The following is a 26,105-nucleotide window of genomic DNA, read 5'->3' as shown; positions in this document are numbered from 1 at the left end:
GTTTGATATTCTTGTGAATAAGCTATTTCTAAACGTACTTCTAAAACAATTCAGTGTGTTATGACACGAGTTAAGAGTGCCAATGAAGTGCCCTGGAAACCTTTCATGCCAGAGCCAGCCACATGTCCAAAGATGCATTCAGTCTGTGGTGGGAAAGAAAAGTGGGCCGGCGGCTCCAGATGAGGGGAGCCGTGTAGCAACTTGGGGCAAGGACGCAGATGCCAAAGCTGGGCCTGTCCGACAGGGAGCTCAGGAGGGACTCAGCTGCTGCTTTGGGAGGTGGCAGGAGGTGGGGGGAGGGGATAGCCCGACCCTGGCGCCTGAAGCACCCCTCCCCTCCCTTCCTACTTGGGTCCCACACAGCGCCCCTCACCCCATCCTGCCTTGGCCTACCTGTGCCCCACATACACCCCGATGCTTCCGTCCCCGTTGCCTGACCCCGAGCCTCCCTGCCTGCCTTCGACCATCCCCAGTACCCCCATCCTGCCTTGACCTCCCTGCACCTGGGGCTCCATCCTGCTTCCCTGCTGGGCACTGGCCTTCTTGGACATGTGCGTCTCCTGGCAAGCTCTGGAGCCCTGAAGTACCTGAAATAACCGTAAGTTAAGGAAAAGAATACAGCTCAATGATAGAGAAAATCTCTATCATTTTATTCATCGAATAATGTTTTTTATGTTTAGATATAAAATATGCATATCTGTGCATATGCATGACTATATTTTGGGTTTTTATGTAATAAAATTACATATTAACATTTTATTTCTTTAAAACATTGAAGCATTTTGCAAAATGTTAGCATTTAAAAATCTTTCTTTTAAGAAATCAAATAATATACAAATGCTTGAAGTTTCTTTTTCACCTTTCCTTTATCCCATTCCCTTCTTTCCATCCAAAGATGTAACCGTTATCCTGAAGTCAGTGTAGTTTTACTTTCTCAGCTGGTTTTTTTTTGTTGTTGTTTTTTTTTTTTTTTTGGCAGTCCCGCGGCCTGGGGAGGGTGGGGCTCCGGCGAAAGGATGAGGGGCGGGTTCCCCTCCCGATCTCAGAGAAGCTCCCAAAAGGGCAGCGGCGTGCCCACCTGCCGCCACCTCAGGCGGCCGCGAACCATTCAAATCGCCCGCGCCAAGAGGTACCCGGCGCTCGCGATTGGCTGAGCCGGACCAGCGCCCCTGGGCGGGGCCGACCCCCAGGCAGCGGCCGCGGGTCCCGCCCCGCTGGTGCGCATGCGCGCAGTCCCCAGAGGAAAGAGTCTGCGCACACCCCCGCCCGGCCTCCGACTCGCGCCGCGGCTCCCTCGCCTGTCCGCGGAGGCTTGTCGGCTCGGCGAGACAGCAAGAGCTGCGGCCGGCAGGGGGCTGTGCGGACCCAAGGCGGCTGCGGTGGCGCCGGCCTGTGGAAAATGCCACCAGGCGGCGCTTCGGTTCGTTGCTCAAGTGACGGCCGTTCCCCGCCCCCCCACCCCTGAACCCCCTGCGACCGCCGGGGAAGAAGCCGCCCGCGCAGGGAGTACCGCACCGAGACGCTTCGGCGGGAACGAGGCCGACTGCCGGCTGTGCCGGTTGCGCCCCTGAGGTGAGCGCGGGCGGCGGCGGCGGCGGGGCGCGGGGCGCGGGAAGGACGGGGGTTGCGGCGGCTGCCACTCCGAGTCCCCGCGGCGGAGGGAGGCCGCGCGGGCCTCTGTGGGTCGGGGAGGGCCGCCGCCGGCAGTGTGGGCACCGGGGGCCACGGCGTTGGGCGCGTTGAGCACCCCGGAGTCCTGTCGCTCCCCAGCCCTCCCACAGCCCCAAAGCTGTGCCCTGCCGCTTGGGCGCTCCGGCGAAGGGTGCGGAAGCCTCCGTGGCCTCTTGGTCCGCCGCCGAGCCCGCCTCGCTCCCGGACTCTCGGTGTCGCCCGCGCCCTGCGGGGCCGGAGCGAGCTGGTGCCCATGCCTCCCGCCGTTCCCCCCATTGATCTGACTCCTTTATAATTTGGAAAAACTCCCATTCTCACAAGGGAAGTTCTTTTTGCATTATAGGAAATTATAACTCTCCTTTGACAATTTTGTTTTGTAGTAGTATTTTTGACGTGACAAAGGGATGATTTTATTCCTTGAAAAGGCTAAGCCAACCAAATGCATAGTGACATTTAGGTCCAAGGCGGAAAAAGATCAGTTTCTTCCTAGGACCGATTTTGCTGTGGACATGAAAAGCATAAAAGTAGCAAAGAGAAGCACCCTTTATTCCAGATCTTTATGGTGCTTAGTGGCTCGTTTGGCTAGCATAGGAGTTACAGAGAAATAGGAAAGACATCGCCTAATGTGTTCTGAAAGGTGGCTTTTTGTACAACTGTATACTCTGTCCTTCAAATTCTTTGAGGTTGCTTTTATGGAATATAAAATTGAGTGTGTAAATATGTATATTTATGTATAGTGTATATTTTGTAGCATAGAAATATGTGTATGTTGAATGCAATATATTCCATTCAATGTATCATAGTAACTAATGACCGTGGAGAGAATTCGTTTTCTCAAATAAAGATAGCCTATGAGTAGCTTTCTTTCTGGAATAAATAAAATAAGCTTTTCATCCTCAGTATTTTTGCTTTACCTTTGAAAATACTTCACCTTATTTATGCCACTAAGTGCAGGTTGATTGAAGATTACACAGATGTTACCAGCAGTGATAAAGACAGGTATCAGAAAGTCTTCACTGCCTTGTATTCATTCTAGGTTAGACAATTTGGTCCTTTTGCAGTTTATCAGTTCCAACCGCCTTTTCTCAAAAGTACTAAATTGACTTTCTCAGTGATGTGCTTGAGTATCCTGAGGGTGAAACGAACATTTCTTAGCCATTTTCCCATGGCAAGAATGTCCTGTAGGCGTTGCATTGGACAAATTACGGGGATTTCAGCTTTTCTTTATCTACTGTTCTATCTCCTTCTCAAATTTGAGGGACTTTTGCATGTCTTGGCTCAACAAGTGACAGGTGCATTGTCCAGCCATGTTTTCTGTCCCTTTAATTATGGAATTGTTGCTGTTGAAAAGAAATTTCACACACGCATGCAGTTCTTCCCAAATATATCACACCAATACCTCACTTATTCCATGATGAATAAAAATAGTGTATTCCAGGACTTGTGAATAGTAAATACTGTGACGTGCTCTCTAACAAACTTATTTAGTGAAACTGATGTGTTACGGACCCCCGGTGAAATTCCATGTGTGCTGTGTTCTACCTCTTTAGCTTTGAACTTTGCAGTCGTTATCGATGTATGTAAAGTTCCTACACTCAGAAAAGTGCACGTATTCATCCATTTTTAGGGGTAAACATGTAGCCAGCCACTGAAAGTAACATAAAACTAACAAATACAATCATTTACCGCAGGAATTTGGATTTGTTGAATGGTGTATGAGTATACTAGCGTAACTCCTGATGTTGCAAAGCACCGTAGGAACCAGCTTCTAGCAGGGAGAACTGCTCGTGCATTATCAGAGAACAGCTAATTTGAGCTGGAACGGTCAGTGGCAGCTTTGTGACATTTCTGGGAGAGTAGAACCCAAATGGCCACCTAGTTTGTGGGTCTGTAGAGACCACAGGGAGTTGAGAATTGTACTTAGAAACATGAGTGTGTCTTGTTCAGGAAAGTGAAGCGTTTGACCTAGCTCAAGGAAAGGAGCTACACAGGGAAATAGTGAAAACTGATGACTAGGGCAGGTTTCATTGTGGAGGCTCTTAAAAAAGAAATTTTCCTGAAAAAAAACCCAAAAACCTAAAGATCCACGGAAAGTCACTGAAGGTTTTTGAACAGGTGAGTGAAAAAGTTCTGGTATCTTTTACTAGCCCCCTTACCCTGCAGTGGGGGGTGACATAGGATCTGAGTGTCCTTGTGAGGGATCACAGCTGGCAGAGGAAGGCCAGTGTGTGAGGAGCTGTGGGTGCTCATCTGAGATGTCTTAGCAGTGACCAGAGGAGATGGGTGGTGTCGTCATTATGTGATGGTGAAACCATGGGACCTTCGCCGTAGTTCACACTCCCTCAGTGATTAGGCTGAGAGTTGAACCTCGGCTGCCAGATCCCAAAGCTCAGTTTCTGTTCTGTCTCATCATCCTACTCTTATCTCTGTGTGGTTGAGTGTCCTGGGTGGGAAAGCAGAAATACCTCCACTGCTCTCAGTTTCCCACATAACAGCCCACCACCTCCCCTCACCCCACCAGGTCAGTGACTCTGCCCCTCCAGGGGAGCGTGTTTAAAATGTGCACTTGAAAAACCTGCTACGTCACGGTTAGTACCTCAGGTTTCAGGTTCAAAGTGGGGACCGTGCCCCACAAGGCATGAAAATGAGAGGTCTCATTACCTTCTTTGTGAAGTCCTCTTGTAATTGGGAGCCGGTGGCATTAGGTGGACCAAGAAGGCTTGGGGCGATACAGCGTGCTAAGTTATCCGCCGTCATCTGGTTGAATGTGGAGTGTTGCTCAGTGTCGTGGAGCACTCCAAAAGGTGCTTCAGGAGGTCACCATTGGCTCTTGGCAGCTGGTCCAAAAGCCTACAGGCAGAAAAACGCACTTGTAAACAAAGCATGTCATTTTGCTTAGGAAGTGGAAATACAGAAACAGAGAACAGAGTACGTGATGGTAAACCATACCCCCAGTCCTCTCTCGCAGAGTTCTAAGCATGAATGCACACAAAATTGTTTCATTGATTTCAGTTTCTGGACGAGATACTAACTCCTGTGGTTGATTAAGTGTTTGAAAAATTAAGATCATAACAGCGAGAGATTGGTTCTCTTGCATCTCTGTTTTGACCAGTGGATTTCATCTGCGGCAGTTCCATGGCTTCAGCAGGTGTTAACTGGTCATGGAGTCCATATTAATAAGATTAGGATAAAAACAAGAATTCAGTAACAGCAGGAGTACCTGCATCTGTTTTTCAAGTGGCTTCTGTGGGTAGCAAATGCAGCCCTTTGACACTGGTCATTACTTTAGTAGACAAAGCTGTAAAGTATAAGCTGATATTTTCCTAAGAGGATGTTGGTTGTATTTTCGGGGTGTGACCATCATTACCTCTGGGTTGCAGTTATTTTTCCCTCCGCATTCCCTTCATCAAGGACGCTAATCCATTTGCCATGGAGACTGGCTGTAAAAATACTGCCTTCTGTATCTAAAGATAATCCTTCCGTAGATTAAGTAAGAAAGATATATGTTATTATGATAAATACACATTGGAGAAATAACAGAAAACATTAAGTTGAAAAATTCCATTCAGGCCTCACTTCCTTCACAACGGCCAGTGTGACACCCAGAGGGGAGGAGGACTCGGGGCTGTCAGGGGCTGGGGGCGGGGGGTGGGGGGATGTGCGTGCTCTGGATCCAGGGTTTTACTTTGAAGAAAGGAATGGTGTGAGCCTGCGTGGGAGTGATGGTTGCACGGCATCGTGAAGGCACCCAGTGCTCCTGAATTGCACAATTTCAGAGGGACAACGTCTATATTTTATTAAAAGAAACTTAAAAAAGCAAAATAAAGGATGCCATAACCGATATGAAACAAACAAAAGAAAGTGAAGAAAAACCAAACACAACTTTAGGGGAATGGAAGTCAAGGTCGGGTGCAGGAGGGGATTCCTGGTTTGATTTTGAAGAAGAAGGCGTGGGTCGGCGCAGAGGGGGCTCAGCCCCAGGGGCTGGTGACGCCTGGACTGGTTCTCCGTGGCCCAGCGGTCCAGCTGCAGGTGCAGCACCTTCCGGACCTTCGCAAGCAGCAGGAGCTGCGGGACCTTCAGGAGCAGCAGGAGCTGCGGGATCGTCAGGAGCTGCTGGAGCGGCAGGAGCGGCAGGAGCGGCAGGACCTTCAGGAGCAGCGTTAGCTGCTGGAGCTGCAGAAGCGGCAGGAGCAGCAGGAGGGAGCTCGGGGTCTCCTGCTGGATCCTGATGGTCCTGGTTTTGGTTTCCGGCATCTTCCCCTGCCCTGGACCTGTGACTGTTGGAAGTGGAGAGAGCTTTCAGTCCTGTGGAGGTGCTGATGCTGTGAGAGGAAAACTTGACCCACGTGCCTCCCGTTCCGTGGGCCTCTTCAAGGACAGACATCTTCCCAGAGCTTTCCGGACAGCTCCCACCTAGCAGGTGCCCACAGGATGTGTTTTGTGACTGAGTTCTTCTAGACAGGTGGTCTGAGGCCAATCTTTGCTCTGGTGCCAGCAGCAGCCTCTGGGGACGCCTCCCTGTGTGGCCCAGCCCTCGGCCCTCCCTCACCTAGGCACATGCACCAGCCCCGCCCTTCTCACCTTGGGGCTCTGCCTCGGTGGGCTGGCGGTCCTCCACCTGACTCCCAGGGAGGTGCTCCAGGTCAGAGCCGGGTCTGCTGAGCTGCCTGTCACCCGCGGGCAGGACCCTGGTGTGACGCCTGGGCGGTTTCTGGGGAGGAGGCCGTCGTGGTGGCGGGGACCCCTCCGTGTGCAGACTCACCCGGAGCTGGTGCTGGCCCTGAGATGCGTGCAGTGGCCCCTCGCTCGGGGAGGCGGCATGGGTGTCCTCACGCAGTGGCTCCTGCGGTGTCCGGCTCTGCAATGACAGTGACCGGCAGCCGGCCCGGCGCGGAGGTCTCAGAGCCCTGCCCGGCCAGTACCATGCCTACTTCTGCCCGCTCGACCATCTGCTGCCAGATCAGACTGGGACCTTGGTCAGCTCAGACGGCCACCTGGGAGGGAAGAGACACAGCCAGAGGGCATGGGCTTCGACTCGGGCAGCAGTGCCCTGCCCGGCTGGCCGCAGCCCAGCCCGCCAGCTGGGACCCGGGGTGCGGACGTGACCGGCCCCCCAAGCCTCTGACCTGCTCGTGCTTGAGGCAGGCCCCCACCCCACCCCAACATGACTGCCCACCTCCAGCAGCGAGGAAGGGGATGTGGGGCTACCCGGGTGGGGTGTGAGTGGTGGCCCGGCCTGGGCGGGCCTGCCCCGGGCCTCCCTGGGTTACCTTTGGGTCTCTGTGGCTGAAAGGCCAGAGGCGCCTGGGGTGAGAGCTGACCCAGCGCCGGCACCGCTGGCCCAGCCCCTCGCCGCGGGCCTTCCGGGGGCCGCGGCCTCGGGGTGTTGGGACGCAGCAGAACATGTCTGAGTGGAGCCGAGTTTAGCAACCAAGTGAGCCGAGTAGGGGCTTCTCGACAGAGTGGGTGCCTGGTGACCTCAGTTCTAAGTTCTGTTGGGTCCTGCCGCCAGGGAAGTGAGGTCACTTCCTGGGGTCCCCTTCCCCAAGGCTCCTCCTTACACAAAGCTCCCCAAGGGCCTCTCTGGGCTGCTGACTGCTCACCTCCCAGCCCATGCCATGTGCGCACACAGTGACACCAACTCAGCCCCCCTCCCCAGAACCCTGCAGAGGCCTGGATGCAGCCAGGGCGCCAGCTCTGAGGACGCAGCTGGATTCGGACCCGGCCCCCCCTCGTCAGCAGTGCTGTCACCCTGGACAAGCCACCTGCCTCTCAGGGTCTCCCCAGTCCCCCATCGGCACACTGGGGATCATTCTGGCCCCTCCTTCCTGGGGAAGCCATCGTGTCTCCAGAGCCACAAACACCTAGCACACCTGTCAGCCCCGCGGGCTGGCGTCACAGGGAGCTCGTGCACAGACTCAGCAAAGGGAGGGCCCCACAGAGGGCTGGCGGAGTGCAGAGCACACCCCACACAGGCTGGGGTCTGCCCTGGGGTCCGGAGAAAGTCACTCCCCTTGCCGCCCGCTTCCCAGCCCCTTGTCGGGGCGGGGGGGGGAGGAGAAATTGAATATAACGGTGACTTCGTTCTGGCTGGCATACCACCTCCTGGGTCATTCTGTCATGTTTAGATTCAGGCCCAGTGTCTCATCTCGGCCTCTGGGGTGGGCTGCCCCACAGTGCTCTCTGCTTTTATGCCTTCTGGTCACGTGTCCTTGTGTGACCCCCACACCCTCCCCTGCAGGGTGGATGGACACTGGGACTGGGTTCTGACGTGCAGAGTGACGTGTGAAAATGGGCGTGACTTCCGCTCGTGCCCAGCTCCAGTGTTCCTTCGCCCTCTCTCTGTCTCTCAGCGCCTGTCTTGTCCCTCTCTCTCTCTCTCTCTCTCTCTCTCTCTCTCTCTCTCTCTCTCTCTCTCTCTCGGTTTCTCTCTCTCTCTCTCTCGGTTTCTCTGTTTCTCTCTCTCCCTCTGCCTCTCTGTGTTTCAGTCTCTGTCTCTTTTCCTGGATGTATGTGCGTGTACATTGACGTGCGTATCTGTAGAACAGTACAGATATCAAGTTTACAGCCTGATTACTTTTCAGAAACTAAACATACCATGGAACTAAGCAGTGCTCAGATCAGCAGTCAAAGTCCAGCGTGTTACAAACCCTCAGTTGGTCGTGCTGCCCCCACACATAAATCCCACAAGTCCCACAGCGGCGCCCACTGTCATTCCCCTTTTGCACTCCTTTACAGGCGACCGTGAACTCCCTCTCGGCCCATCCCCCGTGTGTCCTTGGGGTTAAGAGGGTGCTGCCTCCACCACTTCACCCATTACAGGAATCCCAGGAGACTAGAGGAGGCTCTCTGTACGACAGGCCCGAGAGGCATGAAGTCCTGTCCGTCAGGCCAAGGCTCTTCCTCTCTGGTCTGGCTGCTTCAGGGAAGCAGAGAGAAGCTCCCCAAAGACCAGGGCCGTCTCGGGGCTCCATTCTAGATAACTGATTAGTGCCCAGAGGTCTGAAAGGCACAAAGACAGCTCTCCATCCCTGGTTTGTTGAGGGATGCAGATGATGATGGGCTGTCCCAGAGGCCTGTGGCCAAGCAGACTTGAGTGAAAAAGACGATGTGGGGGTTCCTGGGGACAGTGAGAGCTGGGGGCTCCCAGGAGCATCTGAGGACCATGTGTCAATGGGGAGGAAGATGTAGCCGGCCACCTGTGGATCCATAGTTCTTGGGGCCTCTTCCTCCTCCCTCTCAGGAGCCCTCTCTGTGCAGCAGCTCAGACGAATAAGACTAAACTGGTCTTAGAACATTTCCAAACAAAACTTATTTTTATTCCCAGTTTACATATATCACCGCAAGGTGCTGCTCCCACCCACCTCCCCAACCCTCTAACTCCCACCACCCCACCCCACCCTGGCCCTGATGGACCCCCCCGCCCCCTACGTCAGCCAGGATCAGCCCTGGGTGAGAAAGAGCCCCTAAGCTCCCGTGAGGGCCCCCTGGGGGGCTGGCACTGGAGGATTATTACTTGTTGCAGTGCCTCTTCCTCCTCCTCCTCCTCCTCACACTCCCTGCGACAAATGGGTCACACCTCCTCTTTTTTGGTTGTGAGGGTCGCACCAGCCCTGGAGTCGAGGCTGGTCTCCCAGAGACCCCGAGGTCAGGCTTGGTCTGGGGCCGCTTGTCATCAGACCCCTGGCCTGCACACAGAACCCGCTCCCTGGCCTTGGCAGCTGGTGCAGGAGCTGGGCTGAGGCTGATTCTATGAGGGGAGGGGGCAGGGGGCATGGGGGGCCCCCTGAGCTGCAGGGCAGAGAAATCTTAAGGGCCCTGGGGCAGAGCTGTGGGACTTCCCTCCCCAGGGCATCAGGCAGTACTGAGTAGCCAAGATAAAATCCAGGCTGGGGACCTCCTCCTTGGCCTCACTGGACCCATCCTCTGGCCCTGGTCCTGCATCCTCCTTAAGAGGAGAGGCCTCTCTGAGATTTGAGGTGTCCCTGGGCCCCAGAATTGGCAGTGTACCTTTGACCCTGGGGAGGAGAGAGGGGCTGTCCAGCCCAGGATGGAGGGAAACCCTCATGTCCTGGAGAGAGAAGACAGTGTTCTGACGTGTTTGGGCCACTCTGTGTTTCGGTGCAGCTTGAAAGTTCCTCAGACTCAATCTCTGGTGGGCTATCTTCGTTGCTGACCCCTAGCTGGGGGCCTCCTTCATCATGCCTCTGGACATCTTGTGTAACGTCAGACTGACGACTTGAGTCCAATCGGGGTGCACGGTGAGTGCTGGGCGCCCGCGCACGCAACTCCCCCTTCAGGGCCAGGAGTCGTTTCTGCGCCAGCGGACAGGAGGTGGGTGGTCGGCTTTTATGCCTTCTGGTCACGTGTCCTTGTGTGACCCCCACACCCTCCCCTGCAGGGTGGATGGACACTGGGACTGGGTTCTGACGTGCAGAGTGACGTGTGAAAATGGGCGTGACTTCCGCTCGTGCCCAGCTCCAGTGTTCCTTCGCCTTCTCTCTGTCTCTCAGCGCCTGTCTTGTCTCTCTCTCTCTCTCTCTCTCTCTCTCTCTCTCTCTCTCTCTCTCTCTCTCTCTCTCTCGGTTTCTCTCTCGGTTTCTCTCTCTCCCTCTGCCTCTCTGTGTTTCAGTCTCTCTGTCTCTTTTCCTGGATGTATGTGCATATACATTGACGTGCGTATCTGCGTATCTACGTATTTATATTGTTAGGGCCCGGGGCAGGTCACTTCTGAAAATGCCTTGGTGACATACTGATTCTTTTCATGTTACTGAAGAAAAAACTTCTTTGCAAGTTGTGCGAGCACTTTGGTGGGGTCAGCTGTAAGGATCGGCACTGCCGGGGAAGGGCTGCGCCTGTGGCCCTTTGATGCGTCCTGCACACTGTTTCCCCGGAGAGGAACGTCTGTCCTCGTCCCTCCGGGGGATCTGCTGGGGCCTCTGCCTCCTCACGTTGTCACCAGGGCTGGCTGTCACCAGGCTAAAGACCTGCCAGCGTCGTGGTGACCAGTGCTGTCTCCACAGTGTGTCCGTCTGCCCGTGTCCTCACCCGAGAGGTCGGGCACGTCTGACACACACTGGCCACCTGCTCTGCCTCCCGTTGGAACTGCCCGTGTGCGTTGTGTTTGTTTAGAGCACTGGGTTTCGAGAGGTTTTTGGACCCCGGGGATGTGTAGCCTTTCTCCAAGCTTGGGTTGTGAGGAACGCTTCTTCTGGGTCGTGGTTTGTCTTTCCGGCTATATTTCTTGGCTTTTGCTGCTTGCTTGATTTGCTTGGTTTTGCTTTTGCCCCAGGAAGAGCTAAGCATCTCCCTTCTGTCTTCGGGCTGTGGTGTCACAGGGGGAAGAGTGGTGCCTCCCCCGAGGTTATGCACAGAGTTACTGAAAGGGCTTCATTGTGTATGTCCCATCTATCCCACGTGGATTTCCCTTTAAATAATAAAAATGCTATTTCAAGTGAAAACAAAAGAAAACATCACCAGCCCCCGCTTAAACCATGTGGGCGGGCACACAAAGCCATCTTGTAGATGGTCTTACTGATAGTGCACCCCCAGTATAGGTAAAAACCCTGAGAGAGAAACAGGATTAGGGCTCGTTACAGGGGAGGGAGGACGTTGGTGTGCTTTAGATAGAAGCTTTTTGTTTGTGGAAGGAAGTAGGCTGAAACCAGTGGTGTTGGTCTCACAGCGTTGTGAATGCACTTAATGCTCCTGCTTTGTAGAATTTAAAATGGGAAAAGGATAAAGTGTATTATTATAAACTTAAAACTTAGATGATAGTGTAATAGAAAAGAACAAATCTAACTCCATATTTGATGTGTTTTTCTGGCTCTAACCATATGCCCCATTTTCTAGGCTTAGTCTTGCTAGCTCCGCACCTTTTGTAAAACAATGTTGCCTTTAGTCCTGGGAAAGAGGAGAGCCTATTGTGAAGGCTCTGAACTTTAAGGATATTAACAGTCATATTTGAGTCCAGTCTTTGCAGAAGGTAGGCATTCGTTACACACCTGTTTTATCTGGTCTCTCTTCCTTTAACTGTTTTCTCTAATGTGGCACTGTTCGGAATATCCCCTGATGCTCTTCCACTCTGAGATTGATTTAAAATGGTTTAGCTTGTGCTGATTTAGCTGTGGCTTCCAGCACATGCAATTAAGAGGCAGCAGGCTGGTCACATAGATGTGACCAGGGGCATGGCACAGAGAAACGATCCTTTGCAAATCATAACCTGAAAACCAGGAAACTGTGCTGGCCTTCTTTGCTAATGGCATAGAGTTTGTGCAGAAGTATGCCATGGGTACCTCATGGGAAAGTGATGTTGATAAATTTTGTGACAAAGGTGACATCATTATAATAAAAATATTTTACAAGGGAGGGTAGACTTACACTTTAAAAAGTGGTTTTCCTGTCTCATCTGATGCTCACCGTGTTCTTAGACAGTAGATTCAGATCTCAGAGTTAAGTGACCAAGCCTGCCCTCTTTCCATACTTGTTAGCGTAAAGTTTTTGAGTAACTCACCCAAGGCCACCCTCTGTGAGGGCAGGCTGTTTGTGAGGAGAATGACAACATGGACTTTGGATCCAAGTAGACCCAAGTCCAAATCCCTGCTTATAATGCTCATTAGCATTATAATTGTGTAGTTTCTTAGTCTCCCTCAGCTTTAATTTCTTCATCTACAAGTTTGGAATACAATAGTTAACCTTCAGCGTTGTTTTGAGTTTGAAATTAAATAATACCCATGAAGTGCCTGTCCCCAGTGGGGTCTTAACAGTGTTGGCTCCCTTCTGCTAGTACAGGATGGAGCCAGCACTCATCCCCAGTCATGTGGCTAATCCCATTTCTCTTGTGAAGCATTTCCCAGAGGAGACAACCGGTACGTGCTATTTCTGCCTCGGCTGCAGAACTTTTCTTTTTTTTAATAGTGAGGTGTAGTTGATTTCCAATGTTAAATTTGTTTTAGGTGCACAGCATCGTGATTGTATACTTTTATAGATTATATTCCAGTTTAAGTGATTATAAAATGATGACTCTCTTTCCTTATCCTTGTAGCTTATTTATTTTATACGTAGTAGTTTGTATCTTTTAATCCCATACAGCGATCTTGCCACATCCCACTTCCTTCTCCCTTCTGGTAACCACTAGTTTGTTCTCTTTATCTGTGGGTCTGTTTCTGCTCTGTTACATAGATTTGTTTCTGTTATTTTTATTTTAGGTTCCACATATAAGTGGTAACATAAAGTATTTGTCTTTCTCTGCCTTATTTCACTAAGCACAATAACCCTCTAGGTTCATCCACTTTGTTGCAAATGTCAGAGTTTCATCCTTTTTATGGCTGAGTAATAGTCCATTATGTATCTGTATATATACTCAACACACACACATAAATATATATGTATATATCTCAGATATTTAATGGAGACTTAGGTTGTTTTCATGTGTTGGTCATTATGAATACTACTGCAGTGAACACACGGGTGCAGGTATCTCTTCTAGATAGCAATTTCCCTTCCTTTGGATAAACACCCAGAAGTGAAATTACTGGATCATATGGAAGTTCTACTTTTAATTTTGGGGGGATCTTCCATACTGTTTTCCATAGTGCCTGCACCAATTTACGTTTCCACCAACAGTGCACACGGGTTCTCTTTTCTCATCCTTGCCAACATGAGTTTTGCTTGTTTTGTTTTCATTTTTGATAAAAGTAATGCTAAATGGTGTGAGGTGATCTCATTATGGTTTTGATTTGCATTTCTCTAATAATTAGTGGTGGTAAGCACATATTCATATGCCTGTTGGTTATCTGTATGTCTTCTTTGAAAAGCCATCTACCCAGATCTTCTGCCCAGTTTTTATGTTTTGTGGGGTTTTTTTTGTTTTGTTTTGGATATTGAGTTGTATGAACTGTTGTGTGTATTTTGGATATTAACCCCTTTTTGGTCTTATCATTTGTGAATATATTCTCCCATTCTGAATCTTTTCATTTTGTTGATGGTTTACTTTGCTGTGCAAAAGCTTTCAAGTTTACTTAGGTCTCATTTGTTTTTGCTTTTATTTCCTTTGCCTTTGGAGACAGATGCAAAAAATACTGCTATGATTTATGTCAGAGAATGTTCTGCCTATGTTCTCTTCTAGGAGTTTAATTGTTTCAGGTCTTGCATTTAAGTCTTTAATCCATTTTGAGTTATTTTTGTACATGGTGTCAGGAAAGGTTCTAATTTAATTCTTTTACAGGCAGCTGACCGGTTTTCCCAACACCACTATGGAAGAGTGTTTCTCTCGTACATTTTCTCTCGGTTGTATATTCCTCCCTCCTTTGTTAAAGATTAACTGACCATAGGAAGGTGGGTTTATTTATGCTCTTTTATTGATCTGTTTTTGTGCAAGTACCATGCTGTTTTGTTTACTGTAGCTTTGCAGGACAGTCTGAAGTCAGGGAGCATCATACCTCCAGGTTTGTTCTCTTTTCCTAGTATTACTCTGGCAATCCAGGGTCTTCTGTGGTTTCGTATGAATTTTTGGATTATTTGTTTTAGTTCTGTGAAAAATATCATGGGTATTTTGATAGGGATTGCAATAAGTCTGTAGATTGCTTTGGGGAATATGGGCATTTTAGCAATATGAACAATTCTTCATGGGCTATCTTTCCATTTCTTTGTAGTATCTTCAGTTTCCTTCATTAATGTCTTATAGTTTTCAGTGTATAGGTCTTTACCTCATTAATTAAGTTTATTCCCAGATATTTTATCCTTTATGACGTGATTTTAAATCAGATTGTTTTTGCTTTCTGTTTCTTATAGCTCATTATGAGTGAATAGAAATGCATCAGATTTCTGTATATTAATCTTGTGTCACACAACTTTATGAAATCTGCCTGTTAGTTCCAATAACTTTTTGGTGGAGACTTGGATTTTCTCTATAATATCATCTGCAGGTACTGACAGTTTTACCTCTTCCCTTCAAATTTGAATGCTTTTTATTTCTTGTTCTTGTTGAATTGCTATGGCTAATGTTAAATAGAAGTGGCAAGAGTAGGCATCCTTGTCTTGTTCCTGATTTTAGAGGAAAGCCTTCCAGTTTTGACTGTTGAGTATGACGTAAGCCGTGAGTAATTATGGGTTTATTATAAATGGGTTTATTATGTTGAGATATGTTGCCTATATACAGCTCTGATGAGGGTCTTTATCCTGAATGGATGTTGAATTTTGCCAAATGCTTTTTCTGCATCTATTGAGAGGATCATATAATTTTTATTCTTCCTTTTGTTAATGTGGTGTATCACATTGATTGATTTGCAAATATTGAATGATGCTTGAGTCCCTAGAATCAATCCCACTTGGTCCTGCTGTATGATCTTTCATATATATATATATGTACCTGTGTGTGTGTGTGTGTGGGCTCAGTTTGCTAATATATTGTCAACCATTTTTTTTTTTTTGCATCTATATTGATCAAAGATATTGGCCTGTAATTTTCTTTTCTGTAGTGTCTTTGTCTAGTTTCAGTATTAGGGTAATGGTGGCTTTTCAAAATGAATTTGGGAGTGTTCCTTCTCTTCAGTTTTTTGGAATAATTTGAGAAGGAAAGGTATTAGCTATTCTTTGTATGCTTGGTACAGTTCCCCTGTGAAACTGTCTGTTCCTGGACGTAATGTTTGCTGGGAGTTTACTACAGATTCAAGTTCACCACTGGTGATCAGTCTGTTGAGATTGTCTGTTTCTTCCTAATTCTGTCTTGGCAGTTGGTATGTTTCTAGAAATTTGTTCATTTACTCTGGGTTTTCCTATTTTTTTGGCATATAACTATTTGTAGTATTCTTCTATGATTTTCTTTTGTATTGGTGGTATTGGTTGTTATTTCTGTGGTATTGGTTGCTATTTCTACCTTTGATTTCTTCTTTTATTTGGGTCCTCTTTTCTTCTTAGTGAGCCTGGCTAAAGGTTTATCAATTTTGTTTATCTTTTCAAAGAACTTTTCAGAGCTCTTGGTTTCATGAATCTTTTCTCTTGTGTTTTGGGCTCTATTTTAGTTATGTTCTCTCTGATCTTTATAACTTCCTTCCTCCTGCTGACCTGGAGCTTTGTTCTACTTTCCTAATTCTTTAAGACTTTTTTGTTTCTTTCTTGAAGAAGACCTTTGTCACTATAAACCTCCTTCTTAGAACTGCTGTTGCTGCATCCAAAAGATTTTCATTTGTCTTGGGGTATTTTCTGATTTTCTCTTTGATTTCTTTATTGGCCCATTGGCTTTTTTAGTAGCTTGTTTGGTTTCCACATGTTTGTGCTTCTTCTATTTCTCTTCCTTTAATTGATTTCTAGTTTTAAACCATTGTGGTTGAAAAAAAATGCTTGATATAATTTGAATCCTCATAAATTTGCTGAGACTTCTTTTCTGGCCTTGCATGTAATCTGTCCTGGAGCCTGTTCCATGTGCACTTGAAAAGAATGTGAATTCTGCCGTTCTTGGATGGAATGTTTTATAGATATGTATTAAGTCTAACTGGTTACTGGTTATTTGAAACTGCTCTTTTCTTACTGATATTTCTGTCTGGATGGTCTGTCCACTGATGTAAATGGGATGTTAAAGTTCCACACTATTATTGTATTATTATCAGCTTCTCCCTTGGTGTCTGTTAATATTTGCTTCATATATTTAGGTGCTCCTGTATTGAGTACCTATATGTCAATGAGTATAATACCCTCTTTTTGTATTGATCCATTTATCATTATATAATACCCTTCTCTATGTTTTGTTATAGAGTGTATTTTAAAGTCTATTGTTCTGATATGATTATTGCTACCCCATCCTTTTTTGTCATTTCCATGTGCACGAAATATCTTTTTCCATCCCCTCACTTTCAGTCTGTGTGTGTCTTTAACTCTGAAGTAAGTCCCTTGTAAGCAGCATATAGATGAATTTTTTTTTTAAATCCAATCAGCCACCTTATATCTTTTGCTTGGAGCATTTAGTCCATTGATATTTAGAGTAATTATTGATAGATATATACTTACTGCCATTTAGGGCTGCTGCTGTTTCTTCATCCCCAGATGAGAAAACTGGTAAACAGTTATTTCTCGGCAACATCACAAAGTGTTTGGAAAAGGAGAGCAACCACAGAGTCACAGATATTAGCATTGATTTTCCCCCAGTTGGCCTGAAGCCTTGCTGCAGTCTGTGACAGAAATGTGTGTACTCCTGCTGAGTCCTATTGTGACTTTTGTTCCTAATTCAGACAGATGGGGATTATCATCAAATTCGAAATCCCCCAAAAAAGATTTGAATGTGTCACTAACTGGGAACACATGGAGAGGTGTTCAGACAGATAGACCCTTGTTCAGTTAGATGCTGTGTGACAAGGAGTGGGGAAACCGCGTAGAAGCAGGCCTTATCTGCCCAATTTGGTCCTTCTTAGTTCCGTACCTGCACTTAAGGATTGAGCCTTCTTACTGAGTGACTCTGTTCATCTTGGTTCCTCCATGAGGATGCAGGATGAAAAAAAGAAGGTCCTTCATTGATTGTTTGAAATTATAAAATATTAGAAAATGTGAGGTATACTGAAATCAACAGCTCAGGAGATGATTTCCATTGAAAAAATAGCTTGAAGGGGGAGGATATACCTCAATAGTAGAGGGCATGCTTAACATGCATGCATGAGGTCATGGGTTCAATCCCCAGTACTTCCATTAAATAAAAATAAATAAATAACACCCCCCCAAAAAAAGCAAACAAAAAATACATACACTGTGCCCTTATTATATCAGGTATTGGGGAGACAACATTAAACAAGGCAGACAGTTCCTAAGCTCATATACCTTAGTGTCAAACAAGAGGAAGGTAATTATTCAAGCTGTTTCAGTCTATTCACTATGTCAGTGTCAGTGATAGGGAAGAACCTTTGCAGTGGGAATCCATGGGGGTCATCTCCTGTGGACTTTGGGGAATCCAAGTTACTGGTCATGGCGGTCAGTGACCAAGTGGTGGTAACAATGTGGATCAGCTACAACTCTCATATGGTGTTTGTCAAATGAAAAATCATACGGCTACTTTGAAAACCAGTTGATGAGTTTCTCATGAAGTTAAACATAGAGTTGTCATTACAACCCTGCAATTTCACTAGTAGGTATTTACGCATGTAAAATGATAGTCTATGTTTACATAAAAACCTTTATTCATATGTTACAATGGCTTTGTTCATAATCTCCTAAATCTGAAAACAGCTCATATGTCCTTCAGGTGGTGAGCGAATAAACAAATTGTGGTACAGTAGGACACAACTCAGTAGTAATAGAGAACAAACGACGGATGCATGCAGCAAGGTGGCCAAATCTAAAATTATATGGTAACCATAACCCCTAATATATGAATAATTACCTTGGTATAAATGGTCTAAATGCATCAGTTAAATGATAGAGATGGTCAGAGTATATTTTAAAAAACACGTAACTCAACTGTATTCTTTTTAAAGAAGCTCACTTTAAATTCAGTGACATAGATAGGTTGAAAGTAAAAGGATAAAGAAGGTACACCATACAAACATTAATAACAAAAAAGTAGGAATAGCTATATGACTATCCAGTAATGTAGAGTTTAGAACAAAGAAAATGACTAAAACTGAAGAGGGATATTGCATATTGATAAAAGGATCAATCTACCAGAAAGACACAACTAACCTAATCATGTCCATGAAAAACAACAGAGCCTGAAAAATGTGAAAGGAAAATAGAGCTGAAAGGAGAAATAGGGATATCTACAGTTATGGCTGGGGACTGCAACACTCCTCTTTCAGCAAGTGATAGAAGTATTGGAAAATCAATGAGGATACAGCATATCTGGACAATTGAATGAACCAATAGAATCTCATTGTACACACACATATGTAAAACACTCCACACACAATAATACAGTACATACTTTGTTCAAGTGCTCGTGGACTGTTTGCCAAGACTGGCCATATCCTGGGCCATAAAACAGAAACATCAATGAATTTTTAATATTGAAATCATCGAGTGTGTCCTCTGACCTCAGTGAAATCAAATTAGAGATCAATAACCGACAATAGGAAAATCTCTAACTACTTGGAAATGCAGCAACACATGATCAAAGAGTGAGTCTAAAAGAAAACAAATTTTAAAGTATAGAACTAAACAGTGAATGAAAATGAAAATACAGCCTATCAAACCTATATAGAATGCAGCTAAAGAAGTACCAAGAGGGAAATTTATAGCAATACATGTTTACATTACAAGTGAGGAAAGATCTCAAAATATCAATCTTAAGTTTCTATTTCCAGAAACTTAAAAAGAAGCAGAAGAAGCAAGTAGAAGAAAGGAAACAATACATTCACTCTGAAATTGAAAATAAGAAAATCAATATAACAAAAGTTGATTCTTTGAAAAAACTCAATAAAATTAATATTCCTCTAGTAAGATTAATAAAAATAAAAGAGACACAAATCATCACTGTCAGAAATGAAATATATGTCACTACAGATTCTGCAGTCTTTAAAGAATAACAAAAGAATACTACGAACAAGTTTATCCTTATAAGTTTAGTAACTTAAAGAAACCGATTCCTCAAACACCACAACTACCAATGCTCAACCAAGATGAAATAGGTAATCTGAGTAGTTGTGTAATCATTAAGAAATGGGATTTGTAATTAAAAGTCTGTTGAAAATAAAATTAGCCATTTAACGGTGGTTTTTCTGGGGCGAGGGGGTCTCAGACACCAATGGTAATTTTTTCCACGTTGGTTAAGGAAATGGGGCTTTCAGTTTATCAAGTTTTGCACTGATGAGTGAATTTCATTCATAAACATAGTGATGGATGTCTAAGGAGATATGAAAACCATGATTTATATTTCCATTTACAGTAGCATAATTTCCTTTCCTGCTCTTAATTCTTTACACTAAGAAGAATGTGCTATTTTTAGTTTCATTTTTTTCACAGGTAATTTAGCAACTTTTCTCATCACCCACTGCTATGGTACCTTTTCTAATATTTTCTTTAGGCAGAATTAATTCCTTCCTTATCCGGATCTGCAGAGCACTGAATGCAGTGTGAGAATTGTTTACAGGACACCTGTAATTTCTTCAGAGGCCCCTGTGTTAAAGAAGTTGTGTTTTAGTCTGATGTCTTTGCAGCCCTCCTAATGGCCCAGTGTCTGGGACATAGCAGGCACTCCTTAATTCCTGTTGACTTGAAATCCAAGTCAGGGAAATTACTTTGAGAGTAGACCACTGAGAATAGAAGGTGGCATTGTCTCATGATTTTTCACCAAATTGGCTTGAGATTATCAACAGAGATACAATGAACACAGTTTTTCCCCCCAAAAGTAAATTGGGAGTGAAGGATACCAATCTCTATAACAATAAAAAAATTTTTGTTCTGAGAAATCAGTGAAAGATTCTGTAAGATTTTTCATCTCTGAGAAAAGATGAGTGGTTTTGGGGTAATTCTAACTGAGTTTATTATAAAATCTTACTCCTCTCTGTACAGAAAACCCGTTTTAATGTTGCTAAGACAGTATGTTTTATGGGCAGGAGAATGAGTGAATTATGAGTTTGGCCAGGGCTGGAAATGGAATTGTGGTATTCAGAGATCAATCTCACTGTATTTTTTTTTTTTCATTTTTAATTTATTCTCTCTTAATCTAGGACTTTCTTTTTCTTTTTTTTTTTTTTTGCACTTTTTTTAAACATTTTTTATTGATTTATAATCATTTTACAAATTTTTTTTTCCGAATCTCACTGTATTGACTCATTTCCAGATACTTTGGGGGACTGTATGTAGACATGCACACAACTAAGTATTGGTTGTTTCTGTGTCATGCATTTAATTAATAAACAGGTTTAATTCAAGGAGCTAAATTGGCTTCAGTATCCCGACACTTCTGGCAGTGGGGTCTCTTTGGGATTGAATTATTTACTTATTGGCTCTTGACCACCTTCCACTTTAATGCCCAAAGGCAAATGATGGCTCCAGTGAGTGCTTGCTTTTCACTGGGGGCCCTTGAGGATGCCAGGAAGGAGATGTTGGGAGGGTCACATCAAAGACTGAAGGCATGTGTGCAATTAAAGAAATCCTCTTTAGTTATTCTGAGCCCCCCCTTGGAAAGGAGGGTCTTCCTTTTACTTCTCACTCTTCAAGGTAATTAACTCAATTCTATATTCTATATATAGACAAAGACTTGTAGAAGAAAAAAATAAATGTGACCTTTCTGAAGAATTTTTTCTCCTGAAATAAGTTTTTTGTCACTTACAAAGAGATGACAACTTAACTGCTGAGCTTTTCGTGTGTCTGGACGGGAAAAATGACTCAGCAGACCCTTGGCAAAACTGTGTATATGACTGCATATTTGTTTAACCTTTCTCACAGAAGAGTCAAGGAATGAAGCCGTGGTTCTGTATTGATTGCAACAGATAGCTATCAGCTTCTCAGTGTAAAGCCAAACAAGAGAGAGGGGAAATTGTACAGAAACTTGCTGGAGCCAGGTGTCCTTCTCCAGGAGGGCTCCGTGGAGAGCAGAGCCTGGGCGGCCTTCAAAGCAGTCTGGAAAGCAGTGCCGGGTCCATGGCACGGCAAAACTGGAGCAGAATGAGCAAGCCCCTGCTTCACAGGTCAGCCCCTCTGGGCACTGAGCTGGGTATAGGTTCCTGGGCCTCAGATCCTATGACCAGGGACAAGTGAAAAGACAATGAAGGAAGTCAAGTGGAATGACATTCCAAAGAAGCACAAAGAAAGTTCTCTGAGAGTGTAAGGGAAACCATTTTGTGGGTGGGGTAAGTGGGCAGTCTATGGAAGAGGTGACATTTGTACTGGGCCGTAGGCTTCTGATAGAGTGGTGAGAGACTCTCCAGGTGGAAAAGTCTCAGTGGGCCAAGGTGGTTGCACGTGGCATTGAGTCCTTAGGCACAGCCAGTGTTATTGGAGGCACATTTTGTAGCAAGATAAAAACTGCTGACCAATGTACTGCTTCCTTTGTGCTTAATGTAGGTTAACTCATTTCATCTTTCCAACTCCAGTGGGGCCACTGACAAGAAGGGGTACAAGGGAATTTCTTGGGGGGGGTGTTCTATATTTTAATTATAAATATATCATTATTTGTCAAAACTCATTGATCTGTGTGCTTGAAATCTCCATATTTTATTGCACGTAAGTTAACCTCAATATATAAAAATGAAAAAAAAAAATACAATGAGGGGAAAAAGAAGTAGAGCCAGGGTATCACCTTGGATAATTTTTTCGTTGTGTGTTTATTACACTTTTACAATGGCCAATGTAAACCTTCAAAATTACAATTTCTGTATTTCATTTATGGATGTTCAAGTATAAAAGCAAATGGCATTCTTGACATCTGAAAGAGTAATTCCAATTTAATCAGAATTGTGTGGTTGTGCTATTTGTATGGACATGAAAAAGGTTTTACCTTCCACCATCTACTTTTTTTGTGTCTTATTCTGTAGAATTTATTGTAGGAAAGGGAAAAAAATGCCTTCTTTCCTTTTTTTTGGCTGGTCTAGTAATTAATTTGCCACAGAACAGATTAACAGGAGAAAGCAAATTTAACTTCTTAACGCAAGGAGTCCTATAAAAATAGGAGACTCAAAAGTAGTTGGGTGATTGATGCTTATGTATCATTCTGAGCTAAGGAAAAGGGTAGAGGTCTTGGACTTCAAAGAAGAGGGGTCAGTTCATAGGACCATCAGAGGAGCAGATGTTTGGTAAACAGATGTTTTCCCTGCCATGCACGTATCTCTCAGATAAAGAAGTTACCCCTGGTAGTAGCTCTCTTCCTGGTACAGGGCCCCTTTTGAAGTTCCTTTAGGCAGTTAAGAGGGAGGTAAAAAGCTTTTCTGAGTCTGCTGGGTCTTGATTGCCTTCAGCTCAAAATATTGTACATGCCAAAGTGGCACTTTTGGGGGTGGGGCATATTCTGCTCCCTCCATTGCATAAAATCATTGACGAAAACAAAGTGACAAATTTTTCTTTCGAATCAGTTAATTCCTTCATCTATGTATACAACGATAAATACTAAGTATTCAATTATATTCCAGAATAAGATACACAAATTCTCTTCAACAAGGTTGCATTGTCAGTGAGGTGAACAGGCAAAAAAAAGAAAGTAATCAGAGCAAGTGATGTGATCAAATGAAAGGTGGTACGGTGAGTGAAGGAGTTAAAGACAGCACTAGACATTTTAGGGTCACCTGCCACACCATGTTGACTACTGTGAAATTTATTCCAAGGCCCCTGGCAAACCGTTGATGGGTTCTAGTGAGAGACTAAGATGATTTGGTGTGTGTTCAGAAAGATCTCTGCTGTCAGCATGTTGAAAAGGAATTGACTGAATCACAGCTGCAATCTGACAGTGAGAGTCAGGCAACTCTCCAAACCTAGATAACAGTGGTTTGCAACTAAGATTATAGCAGGTAGAGCTCAGAGAAAAGAAGGAAGATTTGATAAATATCTGTGTTGGAGCTTGTAAACTTCTCAGATACTTTATTTGAAAAAAAGGATGTAGATATTATTATTAGGGTTTCTTGGGCAAAAATTACTGAGTAGACTTAGTTTCTAGAAACTCTCAATAATGTCTTTTCTTTTCTTTTTTTTCTTTTCTTTTTTTTTTTTTTACATTTCAGTGTTAATGGAAATTTGTAGGCCCAGACTGAAGGATGGGAATGTGGTACTGGAGTAATCCAGACACTGAAAGATGAGCCCAAAAGCTTAAGATTTTTAGACCTGATGTTTCAGTTTCACATTTTTATTTAATAATAAACTCAAAGCCTTGCTGGATGCTTCATAAATTTTAGCGGAAAAATCATGAATCGTTGGAAATTTTGCCTCTGAGGAAAAGTAAAGTAATGTTGCTTTGCTATACAAGAAGCTTTTTAAGGTGGTCTTCTCAATATTTCAGGACTCTATCTCTTTATAATGCAGTTAAGTAAAACTTCATGTTTGGGAAGACTTTTCCAGAGAGCAGTCCCATCATGTTTTATGTTTTTTGAAGATTTCTTTGAAATGCAAGATTTCAGCTTTTCTTTTACTTCAGTATTGCCTTTTCTCGCATATTGTCAAAATTTATGAACCTGAGCATTCATAATTTGTTCTCAAATAGTAACTGAGCAGACTTCATGCATGTTGCAACTTTGGAAATACTGTAAGTTAAATATAAGCCAGGTATGATACTTTCTTAAAATTTTTTTCCTTGGATAGGAAATTTCATGCTTTGTTTTAATTATTAATTTACTAGCTTTTACCAGATTTATAAATAGTATGTTGACTCTCAAGGTCTCACTAATAATTTATTTCTCAGTAGGTCCATTTTAGTCTGGACAGTTTCTCTATGCTAGTACTTTAAAACTCAGCTCAAATACATAACATTTTATAGAACATTTCTCAGATCTACATACTGAATTATTTCTCATTTTCTCTTTGATTATACATAATTCATTTGTATCCCTGGTGAAAAGCTTATTCACCTTTCTATTATTTTGCTTGTTAATTCAACAAACTGCATAAATATCTCCTATTTGTTTTGCTCTGAAATGGGCACGAGATGCATAATGCTGAGTGAAACAGTGCTCCTGCTTTCAGGCAGCTTACACCCTTAGCCATCACATTGCTGAAATCTTTCACTGTTTCAGCAAATAATAACTGAGTGCCTTCTATGTACCTGACTGTTGCAGGTACATCAGTGAAAAGAATATTGAAAGATAGTTGCCCTTATGAAGCTTACCTTCTAGCAGGAAGAGATAGTAAATGAACAGTAAACATAATAAACATATAAATTATAAGAAGTCAGATGGTGATAAGTGCTATGGAATAAAGAAAAGGTAAAACATGTTTCAAGGACTGGAACATACCTGGGAATTGGTCAGGACGAGAGGTGACTGGGATCCACCTCACTGGGGTGAGATTTGAACAAACACTTGAAGGATGTCAGAGAGTTGGAAAGTAGTTATCTGAGGGAAGAACATTCCAGGCAGAGGAACTATCTAATGCAAAGGCCCTACTGCTGGAACATATATCATAATAGCATTACAGCAGAAAAGTCAGTTTGTTTGGAGGAGAGCAAGAAAGAGAACACTAGAAAAAGAGCCTGCCAGCAAGATCAAAAGCTGTAGACCAGTATGTATCTGTTACTCCTGTAGGATCTTCCAAGTATGTCTCAATATCTATTATTCCTGTGTCTTACGCGGTGGTCAGCAAGGATTCTGTACCTTGTGCGGTGCTGTGTGTGTCTCCCTTTTCCCCTTTATCCTCTGTGCACTGTATAGAACCCCCCTCTTTTAAAACAACATGCTTGAATGAGTTTCCAAACTTTTCTCCGGTGCAGGATGGAATCTGAGGATATAAAGTCACCATTCTGATAGGGCACACCTTCTAGCTGAATCAGAGGAAATTAGTAGGAAGGGAATTAAATGTGCCTGAATCGTTTTTAGTAGCTCTCCAAGGGCGAAATAGGTGCCGGGCCTCGGGCTGAGCCTACTATTTTTGTTGTACTTTTCTTTTCTTTTCTTTCTTTCTTTTTTTAAGTACCATAGTCTGGAGAAAGGCCCACCGCAAAGACCAGTGGCTTTCAATTAGTTACAAGATAGATGTTTGCTTTTTAAAGCCAATGGCTTTAGAGTGTTGCTCTCAGTCTGAGCCAGCAACAACAGAAAAGATATCAAGGATCTGGAAAGTAAGCAACTTGTTTTCTGGTCGGACTTGAAAAAAATTTTCCTGATTGATTGTGAGAATAAAGTCATCCCTGGAGTTTACGTCCTATTTAATAGAGCATCAGTTTCCCTGTAGGTACCAGAAGGAGACTGACTAACACGGATGCTCAAGGACCAAACCTCCAAGTATGTAATTCTTTCACTCTTACATTTAGCACTGCAGAGTAACGCACTGGAGGAAACCAAACTGACCTTCACCCCAAGCTCCGAGTCTGGCTCTGACAGCTGTCAGTTTATGCCTAAGGGTTGACCCACTATGCGTAAGGCTCTGACTTCCTCATGAGCCCTTCAACCCCCGACTTCTTCCTTCCCAGCATCCTGCAGTTCCTTCCCAAGGCCCTGACATTTCCCGTGAGGGTCACTGTATTTATTCAGTGCCAATAACTGAGGAATAAATTCTTACATGTTGGGTAGGATCTTCCCTATTGTTTTGCAAATGAACCAGCTGAAACAAAATTGTGATACTGTGTTGTTATGGTTAAGGTTAATAAGTGGCTGATTACGTCTAGAGGATACAATTGCAGACAAATTATTTAAAAGACCTATTTTGTTGATCTAACTAGGAAATGAGCAAAACATTTATGTGTGTGGTGTATTAACATGAGCATGGAATTCGGAGCCAGGTGGAGCTAGCTCGATTTCTTTCTCACGCTCCTCTCTGCTCCCTCCACAATGTCAGCTTCATCCTGAGGTCTGGTCCCTGGGTTATTGTGGGCT

The 26,105-nt window shown here is 44.6% G+C and overlaps 1 protein-coding gene across 9 annotated transcripts in view; it reads left to right on the top strand.

Annotated features, from left to right (window-relative positions):
• Positions 1-1,272: 1,272 nt before the first annotated feature.
• LOC105092857 (ankyrin repeat domain-containing protein 26) overlaps positions 1,273-26,105 on the top strand; it is a 119,786-nt gene continuing 94,953 nt past the window's right edge. For 7 of the 9 annotated variants that reach the window (XM_064487763.1, XM_064487762.1, XM_064487770.1 and 4 more), the window contains exon 1: positions 1,276-1,572. The gene's annotated coding sequence lies outside the window, so the exon portion shown is untranslated. Of the gene's footprint in view, positions 1,573-26,105 lie in introns of all 9 variants that reach the window. The other 2 variants (XM_064487768.1, XM_064487769.1) reach the window with 2 other exon arrangements.

The sequence above is a fragment of the Camelus dromedarius genome, chromosome 7, assembly GCF_036321535.1.
Source record: "Camelus dromedarius isolate mCamDro1 chromosome 7, mCamDro1.pat, whole genome shotgun sequence".
Lineage (NCBI taxonomy): Eukaryota > Metazoa > Chordata > Mammalia > Artiodactyla > Camelidae > Camelus > Camelus dromedarius.
The sequence above is the reverse complement of the archived record's forward strand: the minus strand, read 5'-3'. Positions and strand labels throughout refer to the sequence as shown.